The sequence below is a fragment of the Perognathus longimembris genome, chromosome 15 (genome assembly GCF_023159225.1).
Source record: "Perognathus longimembris pacificus isolate PPM17 chromosome 15, ASM2315922v1, whole genome shotgun sequence".
Classification (NCBI taxonomy): Eukaryota; Metazoa; Chordata; class Mammalia; order Rodentia; family Heteromyidae; genus Perognathus; species Perognathus longimembris.
The window spans coordinates 7,393,971-7,420,988 of NC_063175.1; the positions used below are offsets into that span (position 1 = coordinate 7,393,971).

Sequence of the window (27,018 nt, forward strand, 5' to 3'; positions counted from 1 at the left end):
AACTGCTAACAAGTCCTCTGACCTCACATTCTCTGTGTAAAGTCTCCATTTGTATGGAGTGATTTCTCCTTTGACTGATTCTCCCCTCCTACATGAGCCTAAAAATGAAAAGTACTTTGTAAATGCCTACAACCTTCTATCATGGCATTTTTAGTACCTGTGCTTAATTTTCTGTTGCTTTGTTGCCTGTTACTTAAAATGAATGGCACAGTTTGGTGAAAAATCCTGTGCAAGAACATAAGTAATTCCAGGGTCTTGCCTTCCCACTGGTGAGAGCCCATCATTATATAGACCTTTGACATACAGTGACAGGGCTATGAAGAAAAGGAAGGTTCTCTGAAGCTTTGATGAGTTGAAGTTTTTCCCCCCTCACCTGACTCCTGGTTCCCCAGGGCAAGCTTGGGCCTCTCCTCTTTCATCCTCATCCCACCTCTAAGTACTTCTTCTCAACCTCTCAGTGGCCTTTAACCTAGACACAACCTTGACAGAGGGATTCAGAGCAGCACTGACTGGAGGGAGGCCTGCTTCTTGACATACCTAATCTTTAGGAACTCGTAGGAGGGATGTATTCATAATTTGGACTCAGAAACAGCATAGTTAAGCCTGGAGCCAAAGGCTCTGGGTTTACTTGCTAATTTGTTTCCAATGAGCTTTTTCAGGACTCCTCAGGAAGGTAGCTTTATGCAGCGTGTAGGAACCACTGTTCAGGCTATTAGACACCCCCCCCCCCAATAAAGGAATAAGCTGTTTACACTAAACATTGCATACTTGTCAAGGGGTGAAACTTCTGGGAAGTTGCACAGCAAATTCAAAGCCAAATATGGTCTAGTGGAATTTTGCGTTAAATGCACTAGACCCTTTCTGGGACTCTTATGTCGTAAGCCCAGAGGCAAATGCATGTTATCAATATTAAGCAGCACAAAAAGTACAAAGACTAGGTAGCCTAAATAATTTTTCATGAGCAGCAGTGTTGGAAGTGTCTGTAGGAAAAGAAGGAAGAAGGTGGTATGTGCTCCAAAGCACACAGTATATATGCAGCATGCTCACCTATGTCCAGAGATATTTCTACTTTAAATTGGATTTTAGCATATCTAATACATCTGGGGTCTATTTATATAGTTGTGATCTCATTTATACTAACAGTTTATTTTTAATTATTCCCCATTAATGTTTTGAGTAGTAAATAAAGGTTATCATATCCACAGACAAACATCTCAAGGAGGAGGCAGATAGACTTGGATTCTAGTTGAACTGATAGTTAATTGAGTTACTAGTTAGTATAATAGTTAACAGACTTGTTTTTACTAAGTGTGGAGTAGATACAGTTCTGTTATACATGATGGAATGAAAAGTTAGAGAAAATGGAATTTACCACATGCAGTACATTGAAAAAAGGCCCACTTACTAACATTCCAGGTGGCATTCTGACATTGCTAAGTTCATTTAAAAATAGTCACTGGCAAGTGGGAAAATAGGGATTCTCTAAGGAGTTAGCACTTTCAGATTCATTAGGACAGAAATTTTCTGCCTTACTCGGGGAATTCCCTTTGCTTCAGTTTGAGGCCCCGTCTTCACTGTACTGCCACTTTATAGCAGATACTCAAAGTCACTAACCTAGATGACTTCAGGGATGAGGAACAGATGACATTCACCACAGTGATGAAGTAAAAGAGGGGACAACATAGTTTTAGGAGGGTGCGTTTTGCCAGATTTGTATAGTTTTTTTTTTTTTTATAAAAATTCAGTCCAGAAACTTCTAAGTGAAATGTTATGATCTTCAAAATGTTGCCTACTAATTCATATGAAGTAAAATAAGAAACACCAGGTGATGTAAGGTGTGGTCTGACACCCTCAGGAAGACTCCACAGCTTCTATTTAACCAACAGTGGTGCACATATACCTGGCTATCAAAATGTGAAAGAGGCATTGGTTGTTCAGTGGCCATTGCTTAGTGCTGTTGGTCTTACTGAAGAGCTCTGTGTGGCTAAGGACTGTGGAAGTGCATCCATGGCAATTTTTCTGTACCAGGCGGTCCTTTATACTTTGGACCAAAGTAGGCTAAGTCTCTAGTACATAGCATTCCATTATAATGGCAACAGAATACATGGAAAGGCAAATATCATGTGTCCAATAGCCCCACTTGAACTGTCTTGAACTTGAACTTGTCTTGAACTGCCTGTTAGCTGCCCACTGTCATATGTCAGAGTTGTTCATGTGTCGGACTTCAGTATCCTGTAGCTTTTACTTTGATTGTAAAGGTAGCATTCATTAACTATTTTGAGTTGTGTTCTATTGCATACAGTGCATGCGTTGTCAGTAAATCTTCCCATTATTGTAAAATTTTTTTCATAGACAAGGATTCATTTCTTTGGATTGATGAAGCATTCCTTTGGGTTATAGACCAGCTTATTTCCCTTTTGTTTTCTTACTCTTTAGTCTTGGGATTTAGTGGGGGTACTCAACACTGTAAACACCATAGTGAGCAGGTAGGCTTCCCTTGTGTGTCTTACCTATTATCCTGTTATTCCCCCCACATTGCCTCTCACTGCTGTTTTATGTATTTAATCTTGCTTTTGCTTCCTCTGCACCATCAACATACAAAGCTTTTCTTGTTCCCTTACCTATACGAGTGGTAGTTATATCAATTTGGATTGTCTTCAGCTTGTTTTTGTCCTTGAGTTTTTAGAAAAAGGGGGTTCATTTGTATTTGTCTTATAGTATTTACCACTTTATTTCCTGCTCTGTAGTGATAGGAGAACATATCTTTTGTCTCGATTTAATCTTTAAAGCTGAATTGTTCAGCACACATACCATAATCCACCTTTTACTGCTTCAAGTAGAAAAATTAAATAAAATAAGAAATTTGGCCACTTAAGCTGCATTAGCTACATGTGGCTAGTGGATACCATGAAAAATAGCACTGCCATCTCCTTTATCAATGAAAGTTCTGTTGGATTGGGCTGCTGTCAGATCTTGGGGGTGCAAATGCTGCCCTCTGTCAACTCTACCTCTTCCTGCCAGGCTGGAAGAAACTTGTCTGTAATTACCCTGATTTTTAGTGGGCTGGGTTGCATAAGTTGTGTGTGGGTAGTAGTGTGAAGGCTCTTATACTTTAATGGCTTTGTGACTAGAGCAAATTATGAATTTCTCTTGGCTTCAGAGTTTCTTTAATTTTTTTTTAAATTGGAAAGTGGAACAGCCATAGTGGGATACTTTCTGCAAAGTTCTTAGCATAGTGGGTGGTGGGCATAAACTAGGTGTACAGTGAATGTTCTTGTCATGTGTTGTATATCAGGTGAGCACATCATGCCTGAAAATACATGCATCCTCACTTTCGCTGTACTTGACCTGTAACCAAAGAGGAAGTAGCTCCCTGTGTCCAAAACATATTTGTGCCATGGAGTTTTAGAGAAGCTAGATAGTTGGTTCTACAGTTCTTTTTTCCTTGATTATTATGCTTATGTAAGTGTATGGAGCAAGCATATGAAGCTATGGCTCAAATGGCTGGCAAGGTTAATGTGTTGACAGGATCTTTTTAAAACATCAGAATCAGGGAATTTATGTTTCTAACTTAAATTTCCTTTATGTTTTTTTAAATAAAAGTTTGTATTGGCTAGTAACTGTTATTTTCAGTTAATGAAAACACACAGGAATTGTACTATGCTTTCCTATGGCTTCCATGCAGCACTGAGGCTGATTGTTCTGGATTAAACTGTTATAGACATTAGTAAGCTGCCTAGCCTTCAAGGCTAGGATGTTAAATCTTAAGGAGTTTTCATCTCAATAGGTGCCTCTGCCTCTGATGAGATGTCTTTCATCCTGCAGAGTTCTGTTGTGAAGGAACCATGAGTTCCTTTGGTAGAAATGAAACCTTCCTGCTGTTTTGCCTCAACAGATGATGGGGAAGTCAGCTCTATGTCCTGTAATTGCTTTTATCAGTGTCCTCAGGCAACAGCCAAATTATAGATTGGGGGGTGGTGGTGGGGTGGCAGGGCAGAGGAAGTTTTCCTATAGAGAAGTTCCTGATTATGGGAACGGCTGTGTACCCATTTGCCAAGAGCAATTATATTATGTAAACATGTACCTTCAACTTCTCAAAGTTTTATTAAAAAGATGAATTCTTGTAGAACTTACCCATTTATGCAACTAGCACATTGCTGTTTACTGAAGTTTCTCTGTGTGAAGGAAGACAAGATGTAGGTATGTGAGAAGCAATAGATGGGTATATTCAGGTATTCAAATTTTGGAACTACCAAGGAAAGGTGGCATAGGACTATACAATTTAAAGAATTATTCTATAGAGTTTTCATATTTCTACATATAAGGCATTTTATACATGGTAAGTAGGATGATTTTTAAGTTACAGTGAGAGGAAAGCTACTTACAAAGTTTACAAGTAACCTCTTTATGAAATTTTGCATAAATGGGGAGGGGGGAATGAGGGACAAGGTAACAAACAGTACAAGAAATGTATCCAATGCCTAACGTACCCTAACGTCTACTTCTGAATAGATAGGAGAAAGGTCCAAAATCTAGTTCACCTGCTGCGACCTATGTAGCCACTGATTATCTTATAACTTATATTTGCTTCATTTTCCTGAGCTGCAATGAATGGGCAATACAATTCCTGCCTTACCGAATGCAATATGCTGTTGTGAAGATAGTAAGGGATAATGGGTATGAAATGCTTGGTGTACTCTTCTAGGCTGTATAAGTAAAAGTTAATATTCTTGTACTTGGAAGAATAATATATCCTTAAACTAAAAAGAAAAAAAACTTGCTCCACCCTAACATTTCAAGAAATTAAACAAATGGAACTCCTGCTTTATTTAGGGAGTGGACCCTGGGCTTCACCTACAGGATTGTCTGTACTTGGCAAATGCCAGTGTGTTTTCCCTTGAATATTTTAGATTTGAAACAGGAAAAGAGAAAATATATGTAATGATTCCTTAATATATTTTAGTCTATAGTTTAGTTTATAGAGCAGCTTGTGCTCATCTTTTAAACTGTAGATAAAAACATCTATATAAGCTATCAAAATTAATAACACTTTTATTTACATAAAAGTAGGAATGCATTATTTAATAGCTGTTCTTTTGGGATTAGTGTGCTTTTATCTAAGAGGCTTCATGAGTATTCTGAAATTACAGAGTTCATCAAACAAATGGCAATGATTACCATGAAACCGGGCTTGTAAGTTACATTTTTCTGTGAATTAGTGGGAAAGCATCACACATGGATTTGTGTTATTTAGACTGACTGGAAGAAATCATTTTTAAAACCTAAAGCAGACTGTACATTTAAAAAATTAATGAATACAGATAAAATTTATGGCTATGAAGATGTTGACCTTTTAGCAAACCAGAGACTGATCTGCAAGGAGATTTAGTCTACTAGGTGGAGGCTGGCATCCTCTATCTCTACTCCATCCAGCAACACAGCAGCAGGACAGTAGTAGAGCCCAGCAGCCTTCCAAAGAAAGAGGAGAGGGAGCAGGAGAAATAAGAGGAAGAAGAGGAAGAGGAAGAGGAGGAAGAGGAGGAGCAGCAGCAGCAGCAGCAGCAGGAGATGGGAGGAGAAGGAGGGGGAGGAGGAAGAAGAAGAAGATGAGGAGGAGCAGCAGCAACAGCAGAAGATAGGAGGAGGAGAGGGAGGAAGAGGAGGAGGAGGAGGAGGAGGAGGAGGAGGAGGAGGAGGAAGAGGAGGAGGAGGAGGAAGTGGAGGAGGAGGAGGAGGAGCAGCAGCAGCAGCAGCTGGAGCTGGCCTTGCTCCAAACACTTTCCTTCTTCTAGACTCATTCCATGAGAGAGCTGAGGACAAGGTACTGGAAACACAGGCCAGAGTGGACAGCCCCTGAGAAGAAGTTAGAGTAGACAGTGCTCATAATGGGATACATGCTTCTAGGAACCTGCTTCAAAGTTAGAGTCATGGATGTGGTAGAAGACAAAAGCCCTCAACATCTCTCAGAAAATATGTTCACAAACCACAAAGCCATGTTTTTATGGGGGTGGGGTGGATTTGACTTGATATGGCTGACTGGTACTTTCTTCAGGCCCACAAGGTCTATAGTTATCCTCTATGACCTGGAGCCACTTGCTGGTGTGTCTTCAACCTAGAATTTCTCTTTAGCCTTCTCCAGGAGACAGCCTAGTTGGTGGTTCACAGAACATGCAGACAATAATGCTTATACTGCCTGTATCTTCCATTTCTGTATCTACTTGCCCTGATAACTCTAGTTCTTCCTGGTGGGGACCATGAGGAAAATATCCCAGTGATTGTATTTCTTATTTGATAGCTTTTTTCTCTACAAAGAACAAAAGAAGGAAAAGATGAACTGGAGGTACCTGTGTTGCCTCCAAGGGAAGCTAGATACCAAGGATATGAATTGACCTGGCTACTCTGACACTGGAACTCTGCAGTTGCATGGCAAAGCTTTTGGCTCATGCACTGTAGTAACTCAGCAGAGCCATTTCTTCTATAGGTTATGGGAAGACTAAGAAGCAACAGAGGTTGAGGTCACTAACTGAACAATACCAGTTCATCTTAACCTCTTTGTACTTGTAAGTCCCTAGTCCTAGAGGCTGGTTCCCAAACCAACTTTTTTTTTTCTTCTTATTTATTGTCAAAGTGATGTACAGAGAGGTTACAGTTTCATACGTTAGGCATTGGATACATTTCTTGTACTGTTTGTTTCCTCCTCCCTCATTTCCCCCTTGCTTGGGGTTCCAAATGGCACTGGGGACACCTGAGCATCCTAGGAACATTGAGTATTTCTTCCTCTCAAGCCTATGGTTTCCTGTGAGTAGTAAATAAGGAAGAACAGGAATTTTTGAAGACTCCCAGGATTCACACTGAGAGAACTGAATTGAAGTTAAGAGCTTACAGTGGTAAATATAAGCACCTTAGGCACAGGGGTCCCCAAAGGTCATATTCTAGGTCATAGGGTACATGGAAGTGACACGGTTGAATCATCTAAATCACTGATTAGATTACAGTGGTCTGGAATTGCTAATGCCCCAAACTTTCCTGATTGTCAAATGTCATTCATAAACACACTTATGTATATTTGAATAGATGGCAAATCTGTGACCAAAAAACAAGAAGAAATACAGACACTAGAAATATATGTATGTCCCAGTGCCTGTGGATCACACCTGCAATCCTAGATACTCAGACTGAGATGGGTTCAAAGCCAACCTGTGCAAACAAACTCAAGAAACTTATCTCCAGTTGATCAGCAAAAAGCTGGAAGAGGAGCCATGGCTCAAGTGGTAGGACAACAGCCATGAACAAGAAAACTAAATGAAAATACAAAGTCCTTATTTCAAGCCCCAGGACTAGTGCACACAAGGAAGGAAGGAAGGAGGGAAGGAAGGAAAGAAGGGAGGGAGGGAGGAAGGAGGGAGGGAGGAAGGAAGAAAGGAAGGGAAGGGAAGGGAAAAGGGAAGGGAGGAAAAAAGGAGGCAGGGAAGCTAGGGAAAAAGAAAGAAAGAAGAAAGAAAAACCTATACACAAAGTATCTAGAAAACAGAGTGTAGAGATATGTGCAAAAATGATAAGATTGAAAATTTTATATCAGTTACTAGAAATATGAAAATTATAAATGTAACAGCTCAAATTTGAAGATGACTTAAATAGCTTAGTCACATATGAGTAGCAAAATAGTGAAAATACAAAATATCAAGATTGAACCAGAGACCAAACAATGTGAGAGATGAGGATATGATAGATAGATATGATCTAACATGGAAGTAAAGACTTGAAAAAAATGAAAGAAGAATGAGATAAAGGCAGTGTCTGAAAATGTTCTGTAAAATGTCTTAAATTGATCGAAGACATTGATCAGAGATTTGGAGAAATTCAAGTGTCAACAGAATATGACAAAGAACAATATATATAGGCTCATCATAGTCAAATTGCTAAAAGTCAAAGACAAAGTATTTTAAAAGCATACAGAAAAGATACATGTTTACCAGAAGCAGCAAATGCTTTTTACTTGATTTTTCCAACAGAAGTATTGGAATCTAGAAGACAGTGAAATAATTTTCAAATCCTGGAAGAATTAACACCAATGTAAAGCCCAACCCAATAACGATCTCGTATAAAAGTGAAGATATGATTCAGATGCATTAAGGCATACGAAGTTTAGTAGTGTGTTGAATTTGTTAGATTCCCTTAGCAGTTCCAGATTACTGCATGTTAAATCAGGAAAACCCAGTGCCACGAGCAGTGGGGGTCCAGTAAAATCATTTGCTCAGAGTTGTACCTGAATTCTACATGAATGTAGAACATATCTTTCTCCTGTCCTTTCATCCCATGATAACCTTAGTGGTAGTATAAACCTCAGTGGTAGTTCAGTTTGTTTATTTTCCCCATCTTGATGGTGGTTGGTTGGTGATGACTTCCACAGCCAGCTGTGTCCACCAAAGGAGGCTGGAGGGAGATGGAAAGGAAAGGAGACAAGGTGCGGCTTCTAGCCATGCGGAGAGGGAGCATAAAGGTCTTTGCTACTCCAGGGCTTCCTGCAGGCAGGAACTTGATTTTTCGTTCCTTGAGAAGTCTTTTTACCTCTGTCTCTTCTACTTCCTGTTATTTGTGGCATTTATTTCTGCCTTTTTGCTTTCTTTTATTATTTATGTATTAATTTTCAAACTTATCTAGTGTTATTGGAAAGGTGATGTACAGAGAGGTTACAGTTACATAAGTTAGATACAGAGCACATTTCTTTTTGAACGTCACTCCTTCCCTTGCTCTCCCAATGATTCTCTCCTATCTCCACCCACAAGTGGTTTAGTTCATTTTCAGCATAGAGTCTAGTGAGTATCACTGCTGTATTTGTTCACACTTTGTCCACTATTTTTGTGTGCCCTCCCCCCATTACTCTCCCAGAGATAGATAAAAGAACAAGCAAGACAAATTTTTGACAAAACTTGGATTTGGTCATTAGGACCTCAAGCTTGCTAGGAATGTTTGTAGATTTTTCTCTTGGTCTTTTTGATCCTAAAACAGGCATGCGATCCATAGATAATTTTGCTTTATAGTTCTTTAAATTAATTATCTTAATGTGATAATAGGAAACACATGAAGGTTAAAAACAGCTCTCCCAAGCACACATTAATGTGAAATATGGGCATGTCCAGTGTATACATGATGAGAATATGCTGCATTCTAGTGCTTTGTTCATAGCAGCCGTAGAGCAGGTGTAGAGGCTATTAGAGGCCAATGATAGGAAAAGGGGGCGGGGCAGTGAGGGAAATCTGACAGGGAAAATTGTATTTCATATACCACATGTCTCATGTGGATTAGGAGTACATGAGAGCTGCCATCCACAGCACCACAGACTGGGTAGAGTGGGTTAAACAAATGGATTCTCTCAAGGCTCTGGAGACTAGTTGTAGGCAGGCGTGGACTCTTCCAAAGGCTGTGAGGGAGAATTCTTGTTCTGGTTTGTATTGTCTTTTGGCAATTTTTGCTGTTCATTGGCTTGTAGATATATCATCTCTGTCTCTACCTTCATGTTCGTATGACGTCTCCTAGTGTGGGGTCTCAGTGTCCAGATTCCCCATTTTTATAAGAACACAATTCACATTGGATTCAGCCCATCCTATTCCAATGAGACTTCATGTTAAGTAATTCCATCCACAATGACCTGAGTTCTAAATAAAGCCACATTCTGAGGTTTGAGATTAGGACTTTGACATAAGAATTTGGGGAACACAATTGGACCCATAATATTGTTATTTCCAAGTGAGCTGTTTTTAAGCATGTTTTCTTTCTTTTTCTTTTTAGGTAGAAAAGAGTTTCTTGGGTGGGGGAGAGCAAACGGGGGCCTGCACAAGATGGAGGAGCAAGGAGATAGAGGATAAGGAAGAAGAGAGAGAGAAAGGAAAGAGAGGAGAGAAAGGGAGCAAGAGAGTAAGAGAAAATGAAAGAGCAGAAAAAGATCGGGGATTCCTCTTGAGCCTGCTGGAATGTTTTAAAACATTATATCTGAAGATTTTAGGGGGGTATGAGGGAGGAGGTAACAAACAGTACAAGAAATGTATCCAATACCTAACATATGAAACTGTAACCTCTCTGTACATCACTTTGACAATAAATAGGAAAAAAAAGAAAACAATCTCTTTGCATGCTACACATTGCAGCTTTCCCTGGGTCTCTTCTGTAGGAAGGTACTATCAAATCTGACTTGGGTTCATGGTATTCACCATCAAAACTACATTTCTCTGTCCCTCTGGCGGTAGACGGGGCTTTTAAAAAATTGCACATGAGGGGCTGGGGATATAGCCTAGTGGCAAGAGTGCCTGCCTCGGATACACGAGGCCCTAGGTTCGATTCCCCAGCACCACATATACAGAAAACGGCCAGAAGCGGCGCTGTGGCTCAAGTGGCAGAGTGCTACCCTTGAGCGGGAAGAAGCCAGGGACAGTGCTCAGGCCCTGAGTCCAAGGCCCAGGACTGGCCAAAAAAAAAAAATTAAAAAAAATTGCACATGAAAACTGTCTAATAGAGCTTTCTGTGATGATGGAATTGTCTGGTAGGGTGGACATTTAGCATATGAGGCTGCTGAGCAGGTGAAATTGCCTGTCATGTTTAAGGAATATACCTTTAATTTTAGTGATGCAAAGTTTCTCTCAGTTTAAATAGTTACATGTAGTTTGTAGCCTAGTATTGAACAGCATATCTCTATCAGTGCAATAGACCTAGGATTGCTAGGCACACCATCCAAGTACCTGCTCAGGGTGGAGGCCACCCTTCTTCCTCCTACTCCCCAATCCCTCAGCATAGGTATCAAGGTGATGGCTGGAGTCCTAGCCTGACCTTGAGGATGAGGGCCTTGCTGGAAGGACTATGGAACATAGGCTTGTGTTTCTATGGACTTTGTGAAGTAGCTGACTTATCAGCCCCAGGCTACTTATGCATGTGGAAAATATCTAGGACAGGAATAACTGGAACAGTATCTTGTTTAGCCCACTAGTGCCTGAGTTTTCTCACCCTCTCTGGATAATCCCATACTATGTAGTACTGGAGGCAAAGGCCAAGTGTAAATCTCAACAGCATTGGCAATGCCAATAGATGAATATTTTATAGAGGCAAAGATACTCATTGTTATCCTTTAAACAAACTCTTTGAAAAGAGGAGGAAATGGGGGAAGGGGGATTGAGGGACGAGGTAACAAACAGTACAAGAAATGTATCCAATATCTAATGTATGAAACTGTAAGCAAAAAAAAGCAAAAAAAAAAAGAGGAGGAAACAGAATTGTTTTTCTAGTAACTTACATCCATCCATTTGCCATGGAGGAGAGAACCCTTCTAGCATCTTCCCCACTAGGGGTAGCTACCAACTAGGCATCCTGGAAACTTCTTGTCTATAAAGCATTTAGACAGATTTGCTAGTGTTTAACTCTAGGCTAATTTTAGAATTCCTCTGTTGATCTTGCTTGATTACAACCTAAGGCCTCTAAGTTTGCTTGGAATGAGAAAACTGCATTTGAGTAGTAGTTTCACTTAAATAGTTTTAGGATTTTAGCTGTCTCGACAGCTGCTTTTGGGGTTACTTGTCCATAAAAAGATCCCCCAAAGGTTCTATGTAGAACTAAGGGTTACTGTAGGAATTAGGTGTGTGTGTGTGTGTGTGTGTGTGTGTGTGTGTGTGTGTGTGTGCGCGTGTGTAGTGGGGGGAGGTTCTCCTAGTGCCATTGGGTGCCAGGGTGGGTACTGAGATGGCAGCATTGGTCTAGCTTCCCTATTACTGCTCCATTTGGCTGGCAAAGTCACCACCCACTGTTTTTGTTGGCAGCATTTCTGCAAGCTGTGTGTGTTTAAACCCACCATTTTTTTTGTCAAGCTGTTTTGACAGCGATTTAGTCTTTAAATAGTAATAGCTCATTAATTGTCATTCTCCCTGTAATCTAGAACCTTCCCAGTCTCCTTTTGTATACTTTGGAATATCAGAAGATATAAGCTACTAATATTTTTATCTCAAGTGAGATTATGGATGCATTACAAACAACACCCCAAAGCTCCTAGCACATATGGGAAGTGTGTCGTGACTGAGGTCAGTCTTGGGGTCCTATTCAAGTGTGATTACAATCTGACCTCGTTTGTTCCTGACATGTGGTCTGGGCCAGTGTGATGAGGTAGTGGGCGGTTTGTGCTTATAGGATCATGTGCAGAAAGCAGGGGCTGCTAGCAGATGCTCTCACTTAAGATGATTTACCTGAATCTCTTGCTTTGTGCTTTACAAAGTGTAGATGCATCTCTCAATCCTCATGTTAGGGCTAATACAGAAAGCAAAACGTTTGCCAAGATCCATAGAGTTAAACAATTCTCTTTTTAAGTGAAATTGTTTGTTTCCCAAGGCCAGACCTGTTTCTGCTTTGTGAAGCATTTAAAATATTCATATACAACAAGTCAAATAAAAAGTGTTTTTGTGTTTGCAGATGGCTTACAAAACATTGTATCTACTATAATGACATTTCATGTTGGGTAACTGTTGATAATTTGATTTCTTATGTAAGGTCCTTTCTTATTCACCCAGATTTTAAGACTTGGTATCCTACTTGATAAGAATTTCTATATAAATCCCCTAACACATGGTATTTTTCTAGGATTTCCGAGGAAAATTAGAATTACAGGATAGTGTTATGATTAAACCATATTTTTCTGCTATCACTTAATAACTCTAGAAGGAGATACCAAGGGATAAGTTTAGTTGTGATAAGCTAAATATAAGTATATAGACTTTGTTCACCTTTAAGTAAGTTCTTTGTGTATGTGTATGTATGTGAGTGTGTGTATGCACATTAAAAAAGTTTTAGCTAGGATTTACTTTAGGATAACAGGGATAACGTAGGGGGAAAGAGAAAAAGAGAGAAATATTTTTGCCCCATGCAGGAAACAGGAAATTGGAGTTAACAACTCAACATGGCATTTCTGATAGTAGCTTTTATACCTATTTTGTGTGTATGTGCACACTGGTCCAGGGGCTTGAACTCGGGGCCTGGGCACTCTCTCTGAACTTTTTTCCTCGACTACTTGACCCATAGTTCTGCTTCAGCATTTCTGTGGATAATTGGAGAGAAGAGTCTCACAGACTTCTCTTCTGGGGAGGCTTTGATCTGTTTTTCTCAGATCTCAGCCTCTGGAATAGCTAAGATCAGGTATGAGCTACTGCCACTCAGCAGCTTTTGTACTTTTTGAGCTGGTGAAGTCCTCTATTAACTCTTAATCCTAGCTAGTCATTCTGGGTAGGTTAAATGTGTGAGACCCACCCAAAACGCAGATAACCTTCAACACTTCGATTTGCCATAATAACTCTTGTCTTTTTTTCTCTGCTCATTCATAAGTTTGAGATTTTCACCATTTCAAAGAAAGTACATTTAGGTATATCTTTTGATCTTGTAATTTAACATAAAACACTGAAATGATTTACTTCTTGATTTAAAACATTTTATTTTTTATTGTTATTATCTTTAAGTCTTTATACAAAGGGGATTCAATTCAACATATCAGTTTGTGAGTACAATGCTTCTTGACTTATATCACCCCTTTCATCAATTTCAAATGATTTCTAAGCTTCTTAGTAAAACAAGCTTGTTAAAGCCTTTTAGGTAACCTCTATTAAATTGCCAGATCTTCCTCCAAAGCACTTTGTGAAATTAATCCCTTTTCCTAGTTTTGAAGGCACCTGTGCAGTCATTGTTGGCCCAGTCTTCTTTTACTGAGCTCTACATAATGCAGCTGCAAACAGAACAGTATAATCTCATCAGTTTTCAGGCAGGTCTAGAATAGCTGATTATTGGCTATGATAAAAATTTCATGTTTTGTATTTAAGGCCTTTCAACACTTGATCTTCTTGCCTCCTGTTTGCCACACCTACTTTATCATCCCCTCCTATCAACCACTTTTACCATGGATCTTCCCCTTACATATCCGAATAAACTGGCTTCCATCTCTTAACTGTAGTTAACTACATTTTCTTCATTTTGGGGTGAGTATACACTCAGTTAAAATTTGCCTCCTTCACATCCTTTGATTCCAAGAAAACTGAACTCCCAATTTCACAAATCCAGAACTGAGTGTCAGAGGCCAGTGATGATAGAATGGAAGAAAGTCCTCTTAAAGTGGGAACAATGATTATGTCATATTAGTGCCAGTGGAAGACTCAGATTGAGCTTGTTTTCCTGTGTGTCTCAAATGTGTTCCATATGAAACTGTCTCTCCAATAGTACACTGGGATGTAAAGATTATTTTCTCTATTTATGTGCTAAACTGTAAGGAAGGCTGGAAATCGCTAGCTTAGAGAACAAAGAAGTCCTTGCTTAACAACCTAGGCCAATGAGCTCTATTTACCTCAGTAATTTGAATTTGTGCTGCTAGGAGTATGATTTTCTGTAAATATGTTCAAAATGAATCTGTTGTTTATTTGCTAGATGTTTCCTGTCATTTTCTATTAGACCTGTGCCTGACTCTTCTAACTTGTCTATTCCTCTAAATAGTACAAAATGTTTGTGTCTCATTTGGCTTTTCTTTATCCCTCTACCCCTGTTTTTAACTTGGTTGGGTTTTCACATTCATTTATATTCAATCCCAGTCTTTGCAATACATTGCTGCTGCCACAGCTTGCCTTTATTGCCAGTCCAGAAAAGTGATTTCATGTCCTAGGGTCTTGATCTTTAATCTGAAAATGAAGGGAGTGGGGAAACACATTTTTCACATGTAATTTTAGAATCAGACCTATATCTGGGAAGTAATTTATTTCATGTACAATTTATGTGACTTTAGGTAGAAATTGTAGTCTCTCCAAAGCCCCAGTTTCATCATTTGGGAAGAGTGTATATAGTCAGTTCGTGATAGAGTTGCTGTTAGGTCTTCATGAGATGTCCTACTTTGTAATGTGACCTTTACCTTGCCAGGCACCTAGTAGACATGTGGTAGTCCCAGATGACTACTGCAGTCTTCATTCTAGTCACTTCATGTTCTGGTGCATGCTCCTCTCTCTGAAAATTTTTCCCATTGCATATTCTCCTGGTAATAAGAATTTTATTTTTAATTTTTTATTCCTCTTTTACACTGAATAAATAATCACAAGTGTACTGAGTGCTACCAACGCATAGTACTAAATTCTGTCGGAACTTGGGACAACTTATTTGGCTGAGTTGGGTTGGGACAACCAGGAAAGCCTTTGCTTAGGATATGATGCTTGAGCTAAGTCCAAAAAGTCAGAGGAATGAGAGAGATAAAGAGACTGAATTCTTCCCAAGGGCATTTAGCTAGGGTTGCATATTAATGCTACTGAGAATATTTTGTGTTGTATAGAACTTTTGCAGTAAAGCTATAAGACTGTACTATAATCACCCATTGGTGATTTTTGTTGCTGTTATCAATGTTCATTTTTTTCTTTGTTGCTCTTTGTTTCCTGTGAATGAGCAAAACTATTGTGAATGGAAGCAGCTCTTGGATCCCTTGAATTCTAGATGCTTCCATTATTCCTGATAGACTTGAATGCAGACTTGTTAGACAAGCAGCCTCTTCAAGCACTTGGCTAGACTGTCTTGCTGGGACCTATACCTGCAGGACAACATCGCTACCAATGACTTATGCTTCAGGAAGCCTTGCTTCAGTTAACATTCTGCACTGGTCTTAGAAGACATTACTATTAGGCAAGCAAGGTGACCACAGATGAGCTCACTCTGGAGGAATTTTCCCTGATGGTTCAACAGAAAGCTTATGATTGGTCCCATGTAAGTGCTATAATTGATAAAACTAGAAGCTGTTGTGTTGTTGGTGCAAATTACAGCACCCATACCGTACCTCTTTTCTGGCTATACATATAGGCCATTTGCTTTACTTATCTGGAGAGAAGGCTATATAGGGATTGAACTCAGAGTCTCTCATTTGCTAGTCAGGTGCTCTACCACTTGAGTCACATCCCCAGTCCTTTTTCTTCTATAGTTTGCTTTGCATATAGAGTCTTGTGCCTAGGTTGACCTCATACTGCAATCTTCCTACCTCTACTTCCTAGGCAGCTGGGGTTACAGGCCTGTCCATCATGCCTAGTCTCCTGACCTTAGTCTTCTGTACTGCTCCTTGGTGTTTCAACAGTAGGCCCTATTAAAGGCTCTCTCCTGAGTGGTTTTTTTTTTGTCTACTTGCGTTCTTTATCGAAGGTTAAGTGGGCTGACCTGTTAACACAGTAGATAGAGCGAAGACAGCAGCAATGTAGGCAGTAGTAGCAGCTCATTTGGTGGCAGCACCAGCAAGAGGCAATAGCAGCAGAAGTAGGAGCAAGAATGTGACTGAAGAGCTCCTGAGTTTACCTGGGGGTAGAAATGGTGGGGAGCAGATACAGGAGAGGTGGTGAAGGAATGTGTAAACATAAAGAAGGTAAGAGAAGGAGAAGAGTCAAAGATGAGAGACTGTGGGCCCTAATTGATAGCAATTCCAGGGAGTTACCAAGAATTATGAGCTGAGGAATCTAACATCAATGGCTTGGGAGCCTAATACCGGCATTGTCTGCTGCTGTTGGTACTTGTTGCTGCTATCAACTGTGGATTGCTGGTCAACCAAGTGGGACCACTGACTACCAAAGGCCAGAATAATAATCCTCTCACCTGATTACCTAGAGCTAAGTGTCTGCCCCCCAGAGCCAGAGGCCATAACTTGTAGTTCTGTGGACTTAGAGCCATGAGCCTCTGGGTATGTTAGTCCAGTTCACGGGCAGTTGGCACTCAGGGCACTCAGCTGCTGACTGAGGAATCTGCCCATTGACTATTTGTGATTTTCATGCATACATTACTGAAGAATCCCCAGCTAGTGGGCAAGAGGACCTTGATCAGTGATGCTCAAGAGGTGTGAAAACCTGAAGCAACTACTATGACATAGATTAAGGCAGTAAAGGGTCATTGTAGCTCCTTTCAGGGAGTAGTATTATCTTTTGAACTTGTCTTATATTATCTTTTGACCAGAGAACCCCCTTTCTATTATATCTTGTGTTTTTTTAAATCTCCATAAAGACCAAAACAAAAAAACGTCTAATTGTAATCATTACTTATTTATCCAAAGTATATCTTAATTAACAGGACATGGATCCATTAGTGCTATTATCCATTGAGTTCCATGACACTGGTCAGAACACCACCTGGTGCATAAAAGTTACTTATGCATGTTTGTGAACCTAATGACTTACCTGTTGATTAACAGTTTTTTAATGTTGCTCTTGGGGCTTGAACTCAGGGCGTGGATGTTGTTCCTTAGCTTTTTCTTTTTCCTTTGTGTCCTCAAGGCTAATGTTCTACCACTGGAGCCACAGTTCCACTGTTGGCTTTTTGATAGTTAATTGGGGAAAAGAATTTCCTGCCTGCACTGGCTTTGAACAGTGAACCTCACATCTCAACCTCCTGGATATCTAGAATTATAGGCATTGAACCATAGCACCTGGCTGTTTATCAAATTTAATCACACCTTTTTAGGTATTTTTCCTCTCTCTTGCTTTCTCTCTAATTCTCACACTCACATTTCTAATCAAATGAATTAGGTAATATTTGGTTTCAAGTCATAGTGGAAATTACATGAGGATTAACAATCATTCCTAAGTTCAAGTGAATTTGTCATTGTGGTTTCAGATCTTGTATTGTTGAAGGTATGATTCTGAATATCATTGGTGTTTATCCTGTATGACATTCTATTTTTTAATTTAAATTTATTGTCAAGGTGATGTACAGAGGGGTTAGAATTACATACATAGGTAGTGAGTGTATTTCTTGTCAAACTCGTTACCCTCGCCCTCATTTTTCTCTCACTTCCCCTCCCCCTTATCCCTCCTCCGAGCTGTACAGTTCACCTTTTGTCCTTTGTCTCTTGCAGTATGACATTTTAGAAAGTTATTTCTGATGGGCATTCAGTGTATTCTTTTTAAAAATCAGTGATTTCTATTAGTAGCAAACACTATAGAAATGGCTAAATTTTAGATTTTATTAATGTTTGATATGGGTTTATGAATTGTGGAAAGAACACTTAGAATATGAACCTCAGATGAGATGTCCAGTATCTTCTCAATTATGGACACTTGCCCAAGAATGTTTTCTAAGTTTCTTAGTGAACTGGCTTAATTCTGTCTCGATTCTGTTTCTTATCACATACTCTTAATTTTTAATCCCTCTTTAAAGACTTGGGTGATTTAGGAAGTTTAATTTGTGGGAGGAGAGATAGGTTCTGGAAATGTGACCAACAGGATATGGTGGAGCAGTCTTACATGTCTTTGGTTTAATAAAATCTTATAGCCAGTTTAGAAAGGCATAATAGATGCTTTTTAGCTATACAAGTTTGAATGAACATATTTATAATTAATTTTGTAGAATACCCATTGAAATTTGGTTAGTGATCTATATTTTTCTAATACTTGTGGGAGAAATAACTTAAAGCCTTCATAGCTAGGTGCCTGTGGCTCATTCCTTTAATACTAGCTGCTAGCTAGTTGAGATCAAATCAGCCCAGGCAGGAAAATCCACGGGACTTTTATCTCCAGTTAGTACCCGCGGTCTTGAGTTCAAGCCCCAGTACTAGCACATACATCAAATTTCCTATTTTTATCTATATTATTTTATATAGAAGTAGATATTTTCATATTTATACCAACAGCTCTATGTACTATACTATATATTGTGTATATGTACATTTTTACGCATGTAAAAAATATATGTATTTATAAATTTTAAGAGGAAGAAGCCTATGTAAGAAATAAGATGTGCTCTGAAACAGACATATGCTGCTTTAATTGCTAGTTACTATCATTAACCCACTGATATTATCTTAAGAAATTTATTTTACTTCTCTTGATTTTAGTTTATCAGTCTGATGAGTATGGTACTTTATATATGGTTTGGCTGCAGCATTTGTAGTGGAATCATACACTTTTCTGTGGCTTATAATTCAACTTTCTTTTTGGCTGTGTGTATTCTGTTTCATTTTAAGCTGTATTGCGCTGTTGGAATTTGGCTTCCATTACCTTTCCCTTGTCTCCTCTTCTGGCCTGCCTCATTTATTTATTTATTGATTGATTGATTGTTGTCAAAGTGATGTACAGAAGGGTTACAGTTTCATACGTAAGGCAGTGGGTACATTTCTCAAATAATTTGTTACCTCCTCCCTCATTTCCCCTCCTCCCCCTTCCCTTTTCCTCCCCCCCACCCATGAGTTGTTCAGTTGGTGTACACCAAATGGTTTTGCAAGTATTGCTTTGGGAGTCATTTTTCTTTTTATCCTTTCTCTCTCGATTTTGATATTCCCTTTCCCTTCCCTAGTTCTAATACAAGTATATACACTATCCAGGGCATTCAGATGAGACAGTGATAGTGTGGGCACAACCACAGGAAGGGGGGATACAAGAGGAACAAAAACAACAACAAAAAAAGCTATGGTTTCACGCGGCATGTTGAAAATGCCTCTTCCTGTTTCATTTTAGCATCCCTATATTGTGTGCTGTACATTTGCCCTGTGCATCTTCACTGGTAGAATATTTCTTTTATTATTTTTTTATGACAAATGTATATTTCAAGTATCTGAAAAGGTTTTCAAACCTACTGTAAAACATAGATCAGCTAATATTTTAAACTCTAGTCACTGTTGTATAGTTGTGTTTGGGGTTTCTCTTTCTTCTTTCACCATTCTGTCATACAGTCTATAGTTTTTGTGATCCATGAATGATTATTAAGGAATCTTGCGGGGCATGATGTGACGTGCTTATAATTGTATGACTTGAAAAGCTAAGGCAAAAGAAAATTGAATTAGAGGCCAACTTGGGTTACATAGTCTCAAAAAAAAAGGAATCTTAATAAGTATATCAGTGTCCTGGATTTTGTATCATGTAGTATAAAAAAAGCACAAATACACAACATTTCTTGTGTGCTAATTGCAGGCAAAATTTCATACCATGTTCTTGGCACTTGAACATAAAACAGATGAGTGTGCTGAATTCAAACGTGGTTAAATAGTACGTGACTGAATAGTAATCAAACAGACATAGCACATTTTACTATAGCCCAGCCTTTTAGTTCCCAAGATATGGACTTCCTTCCTTTCTTCTTTATGGATTGAAGCTTGCTTTCTCTGTATCAATAACTGCCATGTGGCTGTACCATCTGCAAGGGACAAGGAGTTACTTGATTCGTTCAGCAGTCACACTACCTGTGTTAGGAGCTTTGTAGCAGTATGGCTTTAGTGCCCTTCATAGTCTGTTCTCTTATGAAAAAAGCAACTAGAACTGCAACTAGTGTTTTTTGAGATCCTGAGAAATGTATGGGCTGCTGTTCACTTCCCTCTGTGGAAACTAGAGGGAGATGGAGTTGCTCCTTGCCAGGTGGAAAGTGGATTTTGAGAACACTAGAGGGTTAGCCTCACGAACTCCTGTGGCTGAGTCCTATCTGTATCTTCTTCTCCACACCCCTGCTAGAGCATGGTTCTCTAATCTTACCATTATTAGTTTCCTTTTTCATAAAATGCCTTTTTCAACTTAAGTATCTGAAGAATCTGAAGATGAAAGTCAGATAAATCAAACAACTAGTGGTAATGGAAGAATACATAATCCCCGACAGAAAAAGAAAAGGTAGAATTTTTATAGAAAATAGACACCAGAGATGGTTCTTGAGTAAAAAATAGGAAAAAACACAACTCAGCTACCCATAAAGATCTGACCTAGGCTTTATTCAAGGTAAATTTGAACAGCTAGGACAGAAAGTTGGATGACTTAACAAGAAGAAAACAAATTTAGCTTTTCTAAATGGAGAAATTAAGTTTATTTTTAAACTAGTACATAACACAAAAGTTGTTTTGAGATTATATATATATATAAATTTCTAATTAGGTTAAACACATCTATATACTTAAACATTTTCTATTTCTTTATAGTTAAAACATTTAGTATCCTCTCTTGGGATTCCATCAAACTATAAATCTACTTCACAGCAAAGAAAATACTCATCAGACTAAAGGGACAGTCTAAAGGATAGGAGAAACTATTTGCAAACTGTACATCTGATAGAGTTAGATTCAAAATATATATGGAACTTAAAACAAACCAGCAGCCTAATTAAAAAGGAGTATAGGCCTAAATAGATATTTCTCAAAGAAATACATGCAAATGGCCAATATGAAAACTGGTTAACTTCACTAATCATCAGAAAAATGCAAATCAAACCACAATGAGACATTCCTCATCCAAGGCAGAAAGGCTGTAATCAATAAAACAAAAGATGTAAGTGCTAGGTAGGTGGTGGAGAAAAAAAAAAAAAACCCTTGTAGACTTTTGCTAGGAATATAAGTTAGTTCAACCATTATGGAAGTTAATATAGAGTAACCTCAAAAAGCTAAAGTAGAGCTATCATATGATCCAGCATTCCTCCCCCTGAGTACATATCCAATCAAATGAAAATCAGTTTATCAGGGAGATAGCTGCACTCCTATGTTCATTACAGCACTACTAACAATAGTCAATAAATGGAGACATCATGTTTCCCTCAACGAATGGATGTATAAAACAATGTAGTATATGTGTACATAATACCATTTAGTCATGAAAAATAATGAAATTATTTGTGGCCAAATGGATGGAAGTGGGTATCACCATGATAAGCAAAATAAGTCAGGCACAGAAAGACAAGTGCTACATAATCTCACTCCTATGTTGACTCTAAAATGATCTAATTCTTGGAAGCTGAGAGTGGAAAGGTAGTTAAAAGGGAGGTGGGGAGGGATAGAGGAAGGTTGATCAGTGGCTACTAAGTTACAGTTAGTTAAGAACAAGAAGCCCAGGGGGGAAATGGGGGAGAATGAAGGAAGGAATAATGTCAGAAAGCTTTATACCCAGCCTTACTCATTGTACCCCTCTATACAACTACTTAATAACAATAAAATAAAAAATAATTAAGAATAAAAAAGAACAAGAAGCTCGAGTCCATTGTAAATGTTTATAGTGATTATGTGTTTTAACAAGCTGGGAGAAAGGATTTTGGAGGCTTTGCAATACCAAAGTGATAGAGTTTTCATTTTGAGATATTTTCAAGAGTTGAATTTGTTGAATCAGTCCAGCTCTTTATGTACTGTGGAGGAAGGCCACAGTGAGAAGAGGGACAACATCTTGGGATGTAGACAAGGAAGGCCTCCCTGATCTGGCCAAGAAGCACGTATTTGATTAATGAGGAAGAATCTTAAAATGCTTTGTAGCTGATTGAATTTAGATTTGAAGTTTACTCAAATAGGTTTTGAGGACACTTCAAAAATCTTAGTTTTTGCTGTGTGTCACTGACTTGTAAATAGACTTTAAATATAATGACAGAACTTACTCTTCCTCCATTTCCTTGTACTTTTTCTTGAAAATCATTGGCCAAAAGGGGACTTAGTCTTTTATTTCTAAAATTCTATCTATAAAAACCGATGTCTTGGTGCATCATAGTTACTGTTTATCCTCAGATTTTTGTTTTATGCTTGTTCCTTGCTATGTTGGTGGCTAATATAGGTCGATGCTAACTACAAGAGACTGATGTTAAGGGCCCTGTGCTAAGGGCTCCTACAGTCATATCTTTTTAAACACAAAGATGTGAACTCCTAGACTTGCCCTTGCCCAGTGTTAAGTTGCACAACTGTGTTCATCATTTAGTTTTTTAATAAGATTTCTCTTCATTTCCTCTGTTCTATCAGATTCCTCTACTTCTGTATACTGTTAGGCTGAACACATTGTTTTATTGTGCTGTGAGGAATAGTAGCTGCCGTTCCAGTCCAGCTTTGATATTAATTTCCTCTCCAGCGTGGTGATCCTGAGCTGGGTACATTAGCATTTCTTTATAATTTTGAAGAGAGATTTTGATCTCCAAGCACCCTTACCAAGGGAGCATACTTTGTTTTTCTTTTTTTCTTTTGTCATGACGGGGTCCACCTGAGCCTGGTGCATTCTAGGCTATAAGTACTTTTACCAATGAGCTATACCCTCTGCCCTCCTTGCATTCTAGATGATTCATTGTACCTGCTTTCTGTGCTAGGTTAGTTTTCTCCACTTAGGTTCTATTGTGAATTGGAAAGCAAAGGAGCAGTTACCCCTTGGCCTTAAGGAGCCTATTGCCTCTCCAAGTGTTCTTGCATAGAATGCTTTTGTTTCTACAGGATTGATTTATTTGTTCAGCAGAATTATTGATAGTCAGTACCAGCAGTGAACTTTTTTGGGTATCTGAAGAAATTAATCTTGCTTCTCTGTGCCTTTCTTGATTTTTTTTTCTTTTATTTTCCTGTTTAGGATAGAACCTATAGCCTTATGAATGCTTGGCAAGCATTCTACCACAGAGCCTCATAATGCCTTAAAAAAAATTAACTCCTTTCTGTTAACAAATCTTCACTTAATGAATGTCGAAAGGAACATCAGTGGTATTGAGGTGCCATGTTGTTTGTAATTCAAAGGTGACATCTAATGGCTCTTGCAATTAGATGCATTTCACTTAGGAAGTAGATAGCTAAGGAGAACAGTGCATTATCCTACTGTGGTTGTCTCTAATTGTATTTTTAGGAAAACTTGACCCTTGGGACTAAGTTACCAAGTATCAAGTCCTGACCCCCTCCTCACCACTGTGTTGCCTTTCTGTAGCACTGCAGCTGACTCATACCATTCTGATACTGTAAGAGGGGAGGATATCTTTACTCTTCTTTGTTACCAGACTTGTGGTAGCTGAGTGGAAGTGTGATACAGTAGTGTGAAGAGCTCAGTTCTGTTGGGTAGACTGCTACCCAGCACTGTAATGCTCCTAGCCACATTTGCAACCAGATCTCCAGCTATTCTTTGAGCTGCAGTAAACTTCTGTTTCATGCATTCATGATGTCCCTGTCACATACTCCCTGTTGATGCTCTCTGGAATGTTCTGTGCCTCAAAAGTTTACCCAGCTTCCCAGCTGCAGTTTAAATGTCTTCTTCTCTATGAATTATCCCTTGTTCTTTCTAATCCAAAATTACCTCTTCATATCCTCTGCTACATGCCCTCTTCTTGCCACTGCATTGAACTGCATTTGGTCATGTGTGAGTTCTGTATTCTGAGTAGAGCCAGGGGCAGGATACTTTGGTGCCTTTACCCACAATGAACCTTACCCTGATGTGGATCAGGAGATAGTAGATGTTGGTTGGATTTCTTTTGATATGTCAGGCAACATCCTCAGTCTTAGAATACTTTGGGCATCATCTAGCAACATTTTTAGATTTGGCATGTAGGATGACATGATTTTAGGTTCTGTGTGAACACATATATTGGATATCCTTTAGCTTTAGTACAGATAAAGAGTGACTCCAGTGCACTTCGTAGCAGGTACTGTTTCTGTAGCAAGTTTTGGGTGCCACTGTATTGTTGGAGGCTGAGTGTGCAACTACCCAATGCACTATGTATGAGAATAAGCATAAAGGGCCAACATTCAGGAACAGAGGGGTCAGTAACTTTCTGAGTCTCAGGGCATGAGAAACCATTAGTGTGCAAGAAAATGCCTCAGAGCCTGGCGTGCAAGGCATCAGGGCATGTCCTACATTCCACACTCTAGGTTCCACATATATACTACCCCATCCTATAAATATAGAGTGAGGCCCAAGATGGGTGTTGTAATAAACTATCCCAGCAAATCTGACACAGGAGGCAAATGAGCTACCCTTTAAATAAAAGCTGAATTGTCTCTGGGTACTTCATAAATAAGGAATCATAAAAAAGTATACACATATACATTGGTATTGGAGAGATACAGTTTATGGATAGCTCAAGAGGGTCTGTAAGCACTAACTCTATCCCAGTACCAGAATCACTGAGCTAGGAGAAAAGCACATAACAAAGAATGACCAGCCAGGCCAGGAAATCAGAAGATGGGGAACTATATGGAAATGTTCTGTGAGAATTAGTTAGGTTTTCAAGAACTTTCAAGGAAGTGGTGAATAACATCCAATTTGTATGTCAGTATTCTGTTTATGTTGATTTCTCAGTGTTTAGTGGATCGAATGCTTTAGCTGTACATTTAAAATAAATTTCATTTTTCATGACACAATTCCTCATTTTTTCTGACCTAAGAAATTCTTTTGTTTTACTCTGAGGTTTTATGTATTTATTTTCTAAATTCTATAGATGGGATTATATAAATATGAAGTAGAATGAATGTCTTTATTGAGAATTATTAGTAATAGTGCCACATTTCGCTCTCCTATGGTTAAGGTCACAACTGCATTTCTGTTACAAACATCTTCCAAAAATTGATAGAGCATGTGGGAAAAACTGAGGTAGGTATAACTTGTTGTCACTCAAGTTTCAGTCAAGTGTACTGCTGAAAAGTAGTGTACAGTCCCTCACTTCCCTCAGTCCCAGAGCAGAAATAATACAATGTTGGTATTGATAAATTCAGCCTGCAAATGGAATTCAGCCACTGGAACACAGGAATTCTGTAGCACCTGTTTCCCAGAAATGGCCAAGGTAGAGGTATCAGTTAGTAAACTTGAGCTAGGGTATGGCTCCCAGAGTACTATATTGGATCATTTGGCTTTAACATTACAGATGTTGAGCTGGCCTGGGAAGATTTCTCTAGGCAAATTCATGGCCTCATGGAGAATTATTTTTGTTTAAGGCACTGGCTTTAGTGTTTGTTCTCGATTCCTAAGATGCTCACACTAAGCTAGATACTGTGAAAATAACCAAGGTAGTTTGGAGTTTTCCCCTAAAAAGGAAATAGAGAAGCTGAGTATGGAAATAGACACCTACAATCCGGGCACTCAGGAGGTTGAGGTAGGTGGTTTGTGAGGCCAGCCTGAGCTATACAGGGAGCTTCTGTCCGAAAAAATAAACAACTACCATCAGAGAAAAAGATAAGTGGTGAGGAAGGAGAGAGGGAAGTATCTTCAGACCATGCATAATAAAGTATATATTTATACTTAGACTGGACTGAGCTATTGCTTAAGTGGCAGAATACTTGCTAGTATATGAGAGGCCCTAGGTTCAATACCCAGTTAAAAACAAACAAACATAACAGTGATCCAAATCATTCATGCTATTCTATAGACAGAAACCAAGGTCCAAGAGGAAAGAAAGGCAACATTTGCCTATATTGACCCATAGATAGATAGGTAGATAGACAGACAGACAGATACATGAGTAAGTATGTAAACAGGTAGACAGATACAGCATAACACACACACACACACACACACACACACACACACACACACACACATGCACATATACAAAATTACCCTTATGCTTTTTTTCCCCTTAGGACATGAGGGTAGTTTGAACTTTTAGGCCTATGATTGATAGGCTGAGACTGTCATTTGAGGGAACATATCAGCTCTTTTCATGGTCTTGGTTTTGTTTTTTATTCACATAGTTGTATTGTTTTTCTTGGTCTGGCTTTAGATCATGATCCTCTTATTTCAACCTTCCTTGTTGCTGGCATTACAGGCCTTAACCATCACATATTGCTTGTGTTTTGAGCTAGTGTCTTGCTAATTTTTTCATGGGCTAACATTGACCCAGGTTCCTGTATCTGCCTGCTAGCATGTGATGATACCCCACCACCAAGTCCTTTGTACCATTTTTGAAGTTAGACAATTTTACACATGAAAAGATGAAGGAGGCCTTTACATGGGCAGGGCTAGAATTTTTCTTTGGGATCTTTGGTGGCATGTATACTTTCTTTCTAACATATCTACTATATCAGCTGGTTACCTTGTCTAGAGCCATATATTTGTGTGTGTGTGTGTGTGTGTGTGTGTGTGTGTGTGTGTGTGTATATGTTTATATATATATATGCTTATATATACGCATGTATGTATGGGTAGAACCAAGACCACCTGCCCCTTGATCCATGATCATTCTTCTCTTGGCTTGTTTTTCTTTGTAGTAGGTGATAAATATATCCTTACAAGTGAATTGAGCAAACACTCAATGAGAACTGGAAAGACACTTTAGCTCTGATGACCTGCAGAAGGTTAATGTTATTAGTTCCCTATATTTGAGTAA

At 38.9% G+C, this 27,018-nt stretch overlaps 1 protein-coding gene and 1 long non-coding RNA gene across 8 annotated transcripts in view; one reads left to right on the forward strand and one right to left on the reverse strand.

The window, feature by feature from the left end:
- Positions 1–27,018, forward strand: part of Ptprm (protein tyrosine phosphatase receptor type M) — a 767,348-nt gene that overhangs the window by 138,650 nt on the left and 601,680 nt on the right. The window lies entirely within an intron of this gene.
- On the reverse strand, positions 4,542–26,934 carry LOC125363868. The gene is made up of 3 exons (XR_007213372.1): positions 26,922–26,934; positions 18,142–18,146; positions 4,542–4,729 (listed from the first exon to the last, which is right to left on the reverse strand). It is a non-coding gene; the product is annotated as an uncharacterized LOC125363868 (long non-coding RNA).